Genomic DNA, 12,872 nt, shown 5'->3' with positions numbered 1-12,872 from the left:
ATTTTTTTAAATTCCCTTCAAATGATTTGAAAACACACTTTTTTAATTCGGCATACTCCTTGGTCTTTGTGTCCTTCAATTCATAGAATTTTTGAAGATTTTCTTCGCATTCTTCGAGCTCTTTCTTTGCCATCTTTACTTTCGAATCATCATCAGATATTTGTTTTTTCAAAACAAATCTAAAAAACAATAATTTGTAAAAATCTTAATAATAAATATTATACACCAATATATATATTTTCAAATTATATTATCAATTAATACAATTAAATGCACATACATATGTTTTGAAAACAACTTGTTCTTCCAAATGGCCAGTTGATTTAAAAGTTGAAGAAAATAAATCGCCTCGTCCCGAGCTTCTCTGAGCTCGTTCTTCTCAGCTTCCGAATGCTTGATCTTAACAAGCTAAAACATGTTTTGAATCCAAAACCATGAAGACCGAGCATCCTGATACGACTTTGGTACACATCGATCACTCTTTTGTAGCGAATAGTCCCAATAATGTCCTCAAGGTACTCCAACATCCCCTCATCACTGGAGGATATTGGCTTCATCATCGCAATCTGCTCCACTTCTCCCTACCAACTGCTAAACAATCATCCGTCACCTGAAGAATTAAAAATCTGTTGTTCTGAATGCCGATTCCGTAACTTTTTAGTCTCCAAATAACATCGCGAGCCGTCACTTTCTCATCGTTGAAATAATAAGTCGAGGTCCCGTCATTCTGAACAGTCCGTCAAAGTACAAAAGTGTCCTCCTTCAATAGATTATGAGCAATCACTTGTTTGGTGGGAGATTCGGTGTCTATTTCCACACGTTTAAAGACCACGGAGACCGAACAGTGTTTGAGGTGGGGAAAATTTGAACTTTTATGGACAGCCAGAGTCTTTGAACGTATTTTGTGTGCACGGAAACCGAACACGAACAGAATGGCGTCAATTATGTTGGACTTGCCACTGCCGTTCGGACCCACAATGCACGAAAAGTTCTATGATTGATGTGAAATTAGCCTACATTATGAAATGGGCCGAGTTTGGTGACCCCTGCATAGGATTTGAAGTTTTCTAATGTCAAGTAGTCGATTACGTAGCGGGAATTGATGCTAGATTCTGCACTGCAGATATGTCGTCCTCAACTTCAATTATTCCTACAATTTTAATTTGGACATTTATTGCCTAAAGACTCGATTTCGCTTATTTTTTCACAATCAAATTCTTGTAGTTCGTCCATCACAAAGATAGATAGTAATGCCGCTAAATATATATTTTTTATACTTTCAATCAACAAAAACAATAAATAATTTAACTATTTTAATTAATTTTTCAAATTTAATCGACGATAACAATTTTTACACTGTTTACGTCGTTTGCAGTGATATATCTAGTCTGAGAAGAAACACAATCATTTAAAAAACTCAACAAATTATTAGTTCAAAGAATCAGTTAATTTGTCCATATTCTCAGTAAAAAACACAGCATCGGCCAACACAGATTCCACATTGGCATAACTCACCACATCACTAAACTGCCAATAAAACAAACCAAAACCGGACTAAAGACCGTATCCGTTTGTGGCACAGCACTAAAGCAAGGACCAAAATTGACGGCGACTGAGGCATCCCTGTACAAAGAGACCGTCGGGAAATACTTCCCTTCAAAAATATCGACAAACCCAACTCCTTGACTCACACCATTTTTAAAAAACTCAATCTAAAGTAGACTCCTGTGACCTACATATGACCCCTCGCAGGGTTTAGTGGACTGCTTTAACTTGGGGACGTCCACAATCTCCTCAAAATAATAACTCCCTCGATAACGCATCAACGCCTACAAATTAAAAATACAACAAACCTTCGATTTTAATGACTCGGGGAAAGCATAGTCGAAAGAGGGCATGTGAATCATAAACCCGAGGACATCCCCCTCGCCGTATTCCCCTGAAAAGTGTCTCCCTCGACTGTTGTGGAAAACAGTCCCCTTCCGTGATCTCCACGAATAACTCAATTCGTCGTAACCACACGGTGCCTGAGTAGTCGCTTACCAATATTCTTAAATACATACAGAAAAGGCGGGAAAATCCGATTCTGACATGGGCGTCCTTAGGGCGGGAAGTAAACTTGCATTCCCAATACCACGTGCCGTGGGAAATTCCGTGAGTAGCCCGCACCATGGAGTACCCCTTCAGTCCAGTAACCTCCATCAAATTATCCCCCAGTTTCAATTGGTGGGCTAATAGTGAATACCCACGTTGTACCTCGATCCACATATGACAAATGCACTTTGGCGGGAAGCCAAGCACGGTACAAAAAGGCGGGAATTGGATTATTACTGGTGCCTTCTAAACATTCCTGGAATTGAGACTGGAAAGGCGCGAATGGGTCAGGCTGAGCGTAGTGCCAGAAATATCCTTCCCGGTTGAACGTGTGTTCTAACGGATATCCGTCGGAATAGAGTTTGACAGGATGTTCCCTCGGGGTAGTGAAGGACTATACTTTTTTACTCGATTTTTGATAGTATTCGAATCCGTGGCCTGTCCTCTCTTATTCTGAACCTTCTTATTCACTTAATTAATATAAATATACAAATACAGTTCTCCGTGGTAGAGGATAGGTATTCCATGCTTTTATTGGTGAACATTTGCGGAGAAATTGTACTGAGGTACTGCCAGTAATCCACAATGCCTCACCTGAGAGCAGAGAGTGAAGAACATGGGAATATCTTCGTTAAGTTGACAACAAGATTTTAAATATGCAGAATTACTTGGAATAAATAAATCTCGATTTTTGATCTTTAATTATAAAAATATATTATTAAATAAATATTTAAATATCACATTGTTGATGTGTGACACTTACTAATGTATTATGAACAAGTGGCTTCCACGAGGAAACTGGCATTTTTTGAATCGTCGTCAGGCCATTCCAATGTGACTCCATAAAAGGGACAATATCCTGCCATCTTAGCACATCCTCTGTACCAATTCCACATGATAATATTCTCTCCTGTCCGTAGACTTGGAATTCAAATAAAGAAGGTTAGCCAAGACAGTGTGGCACATTTGTACGACACCTTTGAATTATAAAAACAATCAAACCTGGTTCTTTTCTACTAAAATGCTCGATATTATCAGCAGAACAATTCTTGCATACAAAATTGTAGTTAGTTGAAAAAGGAGTCATGATTGACACGTTTTTGGTGACACAAGAGGAGTGGTACCACCAGGCACATTTGGAACAGTAAACCTCCACCTCGGAATGTCGCCGGCTTCCCCCACTGAGATGGTTATGTGGGGAAGTCACCAGTAGCATGTCTTTTCGTTGATTTCAGTTTCGACGTTCATTATGTCGGATAGGTCACAAATTACTCGCTCTTCTTGACTATGGTTCATTTATAACCCACTAGGTATTAATTTGTTTAAATTTTTTTATTTTAATATTTTTTTAAATATATAAATTTTATTTTACAGAATTATATTTATGTTATTAAATGTATAAATATTCAGTGATAAAAAATAATGTCAAAAAGTCTATAAAACCCAATTTTGATGCTCCCTACAACCTTGTCTTTACCACAACATCCGATAATCACGACCGAGTATTCTACCTGAATAGAAACTCCAAAACCGGCCTAATTAACTTTACGTGTGCTGATTTTGATGCTAAGAATAACAAGCAGACTAAAGTTGTTATTAGTCCTGATACTCTGGGGTATGTTTCTTAACTGACTCAAAGGGGTTTAGTCGGAGAATTGGTTTATATTTCTTATTTTTTGGGCAGTGAGGATCTTAGATTTATTTACTGCGTCACAAGATGTCAAAGGATTTTTCAAATTGATTCCGTATTTTTAAATTGAAATTATTTTTTAGGAAAATTTAAATTGTATTTATATTAAAAATACCTATAATTTTAAATCTTTAAAAATCTGCCCATTTTCACACTCCATCTTGTCTTTGGTCACAACAAAGGACTTTTATTTACTCGACACTTTTATTGGACAGACTTTATGTCACCTAACAGTACATCCCGACAATTTCGGCCCCCATGAAATTATAAAAGACGAATTTTCCCGTTCATCTGGATATTGGTGGTCTCCCAAAACAATCCCCCGTTAGCCTAATCATAAATAATCCTTTCCAGATGGAGACGGGATATATGAAGGATTTGTCTTGGCAGAGGTCTACAACGATTTCGGAATCCCGGTGTACAACAGCAGTCAGTCAGGCCTCCTCGATGGCCTTCACTCATATTTCAAGCCCGGTATATCAATCATATTTACTCATAGGGGATAAAGTCCCAGAATTTCGGCTTATTTTTATTTCATTCACTTTTTTGTCTAAAAAAGTTAAACAAGTGGAAATCTAAAAGCGTAGGTGATCTCAAATATTCACGAGCCTCCAAATTCGCTAAGAAATGTGTTCAAAAAGTGGACTTATTTGGTCGATTGTGGGTTCAGTCCTTCTGGAGACTAGTAATACTATCAGAATGACTTTTTAGTGTGTGGATTCATATGTGTAATCGTAGACAAAATGTATTCGTCACATATCTTCTTGATGTGAACATTTATTTGCTCAAAGATCAAGAAAACCTCGATATTTCGGATTATTTGATAACTTTAAGGATATCTGAAGTCAAAAAATATACATATGTACTCACATGTCCTCGAATTGGTTTAGAAAGACACGTCATTCACTTGTCGGGAGTCTGTTGGTCTGGAACTTTACTCGCTGTCGTTTGATTCAGCAGGATTCCGTCACCTACACATAATTACGGTGGATTTGAGTTCAGGATCAGGTCGGTTCTCGGATAAAATTGTTTCCTGTCGTTTTTTAACCACCGGGAAATGGAATTGTATTGCAGAATCCGAGGTTTGTTTGTTAATCCAATCAGATTAATATTGCTAGAGGACGTATATTTTTCACTGCTTCGTTTGAGACAGGATTGGAACTACATTTGTATGACTTCTCATCCTTCATTTAAGGTGTTCTGTGGATGCCGGACTTGGGGAGCCTTGCTGTGATCCCCGAGTTGTTAGTTGGTCTGGTTACACTCATTTCTGCCTTCTCAACAAGGTTTCATTGTTAGCTCAAATGGAAGGATTGTTCCAAATTTGTGGACTTGTATTCTAATGTTGCTTCGAGGGTACGAGTCTCCATATTTTCGGTGGATCTGGTAATCGGGGTACGTCGACTTGTGGATATATTTTGTTCTGACGTTCGCCACAACTGTTTGGAAATGTTTTCACATCTTTTCTAGTTTTTCGACATGTTTTTGAGTTTGATGTCGACGGTTATACTATCAACGGACACTATTGCATTCCAATGGACTGCGATAAGTGTGAAAAATTGCCAGTTGTGCTTGTGGTCTACGGAGGACCGACTGTTCAGACGATTTTCAACTCCTACCACTGTTGCTACGACATGATGTTTGTTTACCTCGAGCTATTAATCAGATATTCAATTTTCTGCAATCAGGGCTATGTTGCCGTTTCCGTGGACGGGAGAGGCTCGGCCAACCGTGGACTTGATTTTGAACAATATATTTTCCGTGATTTGGTCAAACATAAATATGGTGACTTTTAGGGTAACTTCGAATTGAAGGATCAGGTAGAAGGTCTTCGAGTTTTAAATCAAATGGAAAATTTTATTGATTTGTCTCGAGTTGCAATTTTTGGAACATCTTATGGTTTGTATTTCGGAAATATTTCGCAAGGAGGCTATCTTGCATTGTTGGGGTTGTTGAATTATCCCGATCTATTTAAAGCAGCTGTGGCTGTTTCCCCAGTATCATGTTGGGCGCTGTATAACGCTGTCTATACTGAGAGATATCTGGGAATAAATGCGTCTTCTGTTTACTCTAAGTGTTCACCGTTGTCGAGATATAATAAATTTCCTAACGAGTTTACTCTTTGGTGAACATTTAGACCTGGGCGGCTGTTTATTTCCCACGGATTGCTTGACTCGAATGTTCATTTTGAACATGTAGCTCAACTATGTTCACAACTCAATAAATGTAACATTTCTTATCATTTTCATGTACGATTTTTATCTCATTTTTAAGTTCGACCTGGCGATGGACATGATTTGGGGTCCCTTCTACACATGTACTGTAGCGTACTCACTTTTCTGGATACAAATTTTTAACATTACAAAGGGTTCTCACCTTTTAGCTCAAGGGCCAAATCGATAATTAAGATTAGCTTCGCGGGCCGCACAAAAAATATTTTATATATTTTTATATCTCCATTTTACTAAATATTGATTCGCATAAATAGTAGATTCATAATGCATTGTGTGTTATATTTTTGAATTGTCTTGAGAATTAATTCGTAAAAATTAATAATGGACGCATTTTGAACAATGCCGCCAGTTCTATATCATGTTGTAAATTAATGAGTTCTAGTTGAAACTTTGCAGGCGCATCCTAATTCCACGCTGAATGGAGTTGTGAATATTTTCATTAAAGGAAGGAATTCTTTAAAATTCTAAAAATTAAATTTTATAAATGTACCCCAAAACGTGCTTCAAATTGATTATGAAATCACCAATTATGGATATGTTTAACCTTAAGAATAAATAATTAAATTTAAACATTATTAAAAAATTAAAAAAGTTAGTTACTCTAGAGGGGCCGCAAAAAAATTCATGGGGGCCGCATTTGAGAACCGCTGATTTACAACATGGTTAATTTAATGTGGGTTTAAACAAAATATTATATTTTTGCGCCTTTTACTTTAACCTGAAAATTTCCAAGAGTTCGAAAGAATGCCTAAAAAACTTAAATCGAGGACACATTAAATTCAATCGAAAATATAAATCAATAATTAATTTTAATTAACTGGAAAACTGTACTTCATCAGGACAAGTTGACGGGGACCAATATTACTAGAAAAAAAGCGCAGAAATGGAGGAAGTATAACTTGTTTATGCATATTTTTTGAATACATATAGAAAAATTTTTTTAGCTTATTCTTTTATAGATATAAAAAAACTAACCTCCTGAAAAGCGTCTGCTAAATCATCCATTCCCTCCCTAAACTGCATTAATAAGACGACAAACAATTTATCACAAAACCGCGTTCTGATTTCACCAATCTCTTTATACGTCATTCCTAAATCCATCTATTAATAAATTGTGAATAGCGATACCTCATCTGTCTGATTTTGCTGTCCGTCAACTGTGCTTGAAAGTTCTGCACTGGGCACTGCTAGTAAAACCCTTAAAAATTAAACTTTAAAAGAATACTGGTCAATAGCTTCCCTTCCTTGTTCAGTCTGAGTAATATGCTCCTTATACCATGAGAGTATATTTCTGATCTTATCTTTACCGGCATCTCCAATCGGGTTGATATCCGCGCTTGAACAGTCGTACTTTGTAAAATACCCGACAGCACTAAAATAACAAATCTTTTGTGCCTTTCGTCTGCATTTCCTGTTCCCAATACTAGCAATGAACGCCCACCTACTACAGAAGCGAAATATGACATCATCATACGCGTTCTGGCCTAAAACAAACAAAATCAAATTACCTGCAAATTCTCTAAAGGAAGACCTTCATATGATTCCCTAGACATTCCTTCAGAGTCAAATGAACGGACAACAGAATCCACGACGTCGTCGATTTCGATGATTGAATGATCCCTTTAATCAAAAACCTCAAAAATACGATCCAATCTCTTTTGCTATATTTTCTGCTCTCAATCGGGAATTCTCTGAACTATTTCGTTTTGATTGAAAATAGCAGGTCTTGAATCCAATAAGTGGAGAGCTCACTTATTTCAATTTTTGTACTACAAACCATTTTCCTGTTTTATATGACGTAGTAAAACAGAAATAATAAGCGAGACACAGGCACTGTCAGCACCCCCACTTAAAGCGAGAAAAAAACCATTTAAACCACACCCGACCAGATAGTCGTACAGCCAACAGGCCGCAGAATATATAAAGCTATTCTAATAATTATATATTTACTAGTAAATTTCCGGTTTGTTCACTGGGGGTACTCTGCTTTGGGGAGACAGTTTTTTAAAATTTTGAACGGAGACATTTAAATTGTTTTTTAATTCCCGATCCTTTAAAATAGATGATAATCTAGTTTTACCTCTTTGTTTGTGAATTGTAGAGTTGCAGTCAATGATTCCTGTCGAATTAGAAACCAGTTTAGTTACCACTAATTTTAGGGAAAATAGATTTGTAGAAATGTTAATATTTTCACTCAAATCTACTATTTTTGAATTTCCAGCGTAGTAAACGTCCGCCCCATCACACCCGATGACATTGACCTGCAGTATGACATGAAAAGTCTATTTTTATATTTATAATATTTACTTCCCGCTTTTGGCTGATATATTCACTAGTGAGGGCAACCGGGTCAGAACTTATATAAACATATTTATTTTCTCTAAATTTAATTACAAAATATGTATAACCTTATTTTAGTAGTATAAGAAAATAAAATATTGTTGATAGCAAAATCCTGAGGTCCAAATAATACAAATTCCTAACAAAAATGAAAAAAATCCACCCCGAGATTCAATGCCTCTTCGGGTATTTTCAACTCCACAATCTCATCATTCGGCACCGAAAACCACGTCTCAAAGGCTTTATAGGGAGGCTTGGGAATAAGAAATTTTAATTTTCTAAACTTTTATGTAATTAACTCACCCTTTATGACAAATGGCCCTCGTTACATAAATGTCCCCTTTGTGACAAATTGGCCTATGCTCATAAAAAATGATAGTCACATTCCAACGTCGTACACTGTCTCGGAATCACTGAATTCTCTCATTAATTTGGCAAGAATCTTCCATGAGTTTTTATGGACTTCGCGGCGTCGGAAATGAGAACAGCAACTGGCTCCAGAAATTTCCAAGTCAGGTCCAAGTCTATAGTGACAGTCTTTTGAGTTTAAAAAAGCTTTAAGATCAATTTATTTGTTTCAAACATTGTCGTATTCGCTCGTAGTTTCCTTTAAAGTCTAGTGCCCATTGATTTAAGGTAGTCACACATACATTCAGTCTTGTAACCATTAAATTTTAATTAAAAAATAAAAACTGATAGCTTGAATGCTTTATGGTAAAAAATAAAGCTTTTAATATTATTTTGGATAATCGGCTGGAGCAAAAACCCATGTCAAACCGCAAAGGTGCTAATAAACCAATGTTTCAACAGTAAGTATAGAAATAACCTGTTTGCTGCATGCATCGATGTCAGGAGGCATTGGACTCTGTAAATCATGAATTATATCATGTGCTTGATCTGCATAGAAATTTAAATCATTTTTATTTGGAATAATAAAAGAATTAAAACAGTTAAGCTGGAAAGTAATTTCGCATGGAGACTCACTCTCTCCCCATTTTTCACTTTGTTAATAAATCCGTCAAGTCAAAGTTTACATATAGTTCCCAAAGATGTGTATAAGTAACTCTTCTCCTGTTGTATATTTAACTAACTATTTGTTGTTTATTAGTGACGTAAAAATATTTGCTAAAAAAGTAGATACCGTTTTAAAAAATGGTGCAAAATGTCGACAAATATTTTGATCCTGTTGGTTTTTAAAGAGAATCTCAAAAAGTATAAGGCTAATATGATCTATTTGTACAAAATGTTAGGATGGTTGTGCTGGACAGCGATAGGTTTTAGAGTCTTAAAAGATCGAAGAAGCAATGTCAAAAAATAAAGCAATGAAAACAATTTTTCACAATGTAAAGAAAAGTCAAGAGTTTGGAAATATCTGTTTGAAGTGGTAAATGAATACGAACTCTCATTATACAATTACTAAATCGAATTGAGTGACATCGATTTATGCTAGTTTGATGTCAGTTGGGTTTGTCGATATTTTTGAAGGGAAGTATTTCCCGACGGTCTCTTTGTACAGGATGCCTCAGTCGCCGTCATCGATTTATGCTAGTTTGATGTAATTCGCACAATCTAACTAGTTTAGCTGCATTCAGAGAAAAACAGTTCCACTCTCACTTTGTGAGGAGTTTTTGAGGCAGCCTTGCATTTGGTACATGGCAGTAATAAATGCTATTTTTCATAGTTCCTAGCAAATTTTGAAACCTCGAATTGGGAAAAAATAAGTATAATTTTCATTAATTTTCTTAATTTTAAACCATTTTATCAAATTATTTTTATTAACACGTTAGTTTATTTCTTTCTCACTAAAGATACAAAATTTAAAATTATTAAAGATTTCACGGAACACTTTTTATCTCAACGTGAAATTGTAAAAAATGTTGAGTAAATTATTTACTTATTTTAGTTACCATTTCTCGGCTTAAAAAGAGTTTTACTTGTTTTTTATGATCAAAGTCAGGATAAGTATCCTTCATACCAATCAATACAAAATAATTTGAACTTGTCTAATTTATTGGAGATAGACAAGCTAGTCTTTTCAGCTTTCCAAGAATTAAAGGATGATTCAATTCCAGTTTCGGGAACATTGTCAAAAAAATATTGCGTTCAAAATCGCCGAAAACTTTGCTTGAACATATCTAAAGCATCAAACGGGTGGTTGGACCGTTTTAAATGGGAGCATGAACTATTAACTTTGACGAAGTGGCGTTGTATTTCAAACTTTCTTTATTGAAATTATTTGTTAGTTCCAGTAACACATGTTGTGGAATCAAGAAAGTGAAAAGGTTTTTGAAAATTTTTAATCCATAGGTTAATGAAGTTATTTATGCATTCTAAAAATTCTTCGATGACGTCGATTACGCAAAATTTTTCCAAAAATCTACAAATTTACTATGAGTTTAAAATAAAATTAACCCAACAGTTAAGGAAAGAGAAAATTGGAAGAACAATTAGTGACTATTTTAATTATTCATAATTCAGTTTTTATAAAATATTAATGTTTCTTATTTACTTAAAAATTAAAAATCAAATTCCATATCTAACCCATTTGTAAGAAATGAAATAAAATAAAAAATAGTAAAAAGAAAAGCATGTTTAAAATACCCTCACTTTTTAAAATATCCCCACATTTTGGGGCAAATTGAAACATTTGGCGCTCCAAGGCGGGATCGGACTGTATTATATTTGACTAATTGATATTGAATCCAAGATTTTGAACAAATTAATACGAATATTTCTCGAATCCTTATAAACAGTCATATCTATTTGCAGCTTGCAAACACAGAAAGACTTTATTTTTCGAGAAACGAATTTGAAAGATGTCTGGAATCAGTAGTAATAAAGCGAAAAAAATGCTACTTCAATTTTATGATGGCTTTGAACATAAGAAAAATTACTACTCAACAAAAGTAGAAATTTTGAAAGTAATTAATTCAAAGAAAATGCTCCATCACAAAATGAAAATAATTTGAAACAGAATATATGACACGACACATAATGGTCACTATCCTGGAACAGAATTGTATAAAAATTGTTCAATAAGCCTCCGGATGCGCTCGGAGTAGAGGATAAGTTAAAGGCATATATCCAGAGGCTGGTATTAAAAAAAATCTTAAAAAGCAGGCAAATTGAAACGAGTTATTAAGGTCTGTTAAAGGAGTAGCCATGAATCTGTACTCCGCGTTGACGTGGATCTCCCCACACTAAGAGAAGGAGGTTGTTGTAACACAATACATCGTAATTAATTAAATATTAATACGAAAATGAATTACCAATTGTCATAGAAAACTCAAAACGGGACGAAAACCTTTTCTTTTAGGGATGCCACCTCCGTCGACTTTTTTTGGAGACGACGCTACCCAAGACTTGCAGGAACTCGAATTATGTCAGTGTTTAGGCCAAAGAGTCGAAGAAGACAAAATGCTGTGTATTCCAGACGCTTTTAAGTCCCCCCTGTTTTCGAAACCTACAAAATCGTTGGCAAGGCTGCGCCTCAACTCCTCGCTGACATTAGTAGAAGAATCTTTTCGAAAAAAAACGAGCTAACTCTTAAAGCAAATCTCGGTCGCTGTGCACCCTTGTTCAATTAAAGACATAAAATTAAAAAATATCACACACTAAAGTCGAAAAAGTTCAACCTATCGGACAATAATCAAAGTTTTGGGTTTAAATATGGAAACTGAGATGATCAGTCTATTGTTTCTATTGACTTTTCATTTATCCATTCTTTTATAATCTGCGTTTGCAACTTCAGAAAAATTGAATTATTGATTTCCCTATCGTTTTAACCCCACAATAATTGTTAATTAACAAGTAGATATCGAAAGAAGAGAAAAACATCTTATTACCATAGGGACACAAATATCGATATTCCAAATAAACGAGATATTTATTTAACAATTAATATAAATTATGACGATTATTTTTCGGCTCGGTAGAAGGCCTCATTCCTGGTTGTTGAGGATTATTACTCGGAAGGTAATATCTGGGATCACCATAAAAATTGTTGGGCGGATAATAGTGCATTGGAGGTGGGTATGGCCAACCCACATTCCCATAATAATAATCAGGAACAGCGTACGAGGATGGATACGAACAAGGGACAAAATAAGGACTGCAATATAACAAACACTGATTTACTTCATCATGACTGGAGGTTCCTGGGGATACATTGGTCTTGTGCATCTGACAAAAGCACTGTCATCGTTGTAGTACAAGTCCGCTGAATGTCCGTCATCCCAACGGACAAAAGTGGTGGATCCTTGTACCTTCTTCTCGGCTTCCAGCAAACATTCTGGCACAGGCACCTCGGGAATGTCAGACGTTTCCAAATCACTGAATATCCGAGCACGGGCTTTGCTGTAAATTTCTTGACGCTCTTCGAGGGACATAATATCACTTCCGGTAGGAGGGGAGACAGTTTCGACCTTTTTTTGTTCAGGCTTATTCTTTCGTCGCAGAACTTGAAAGGTGGTCTCCGAATTTAGATGGTCCCGGAAGTTTATTCCAGGGCTACA

Source organism: Octopus sinensis, unplaced genomic scaffold, assembly GCF_006345805.1.
Source record: "Octopus sinensis unplaced genomic scaffold, ASM634580v1 Contig11667, whole genome shotgun sequence".
In the NCBI taxonomy this organism is placed as follows: Eukaryota; Metazoa; Mollusca; class Cephalopoda; order Octopoda; family Octopodidae; genus Octopus; species Octopus sinensis.
Note: the sequence above shows the minus strand (reverse complement) of the source record.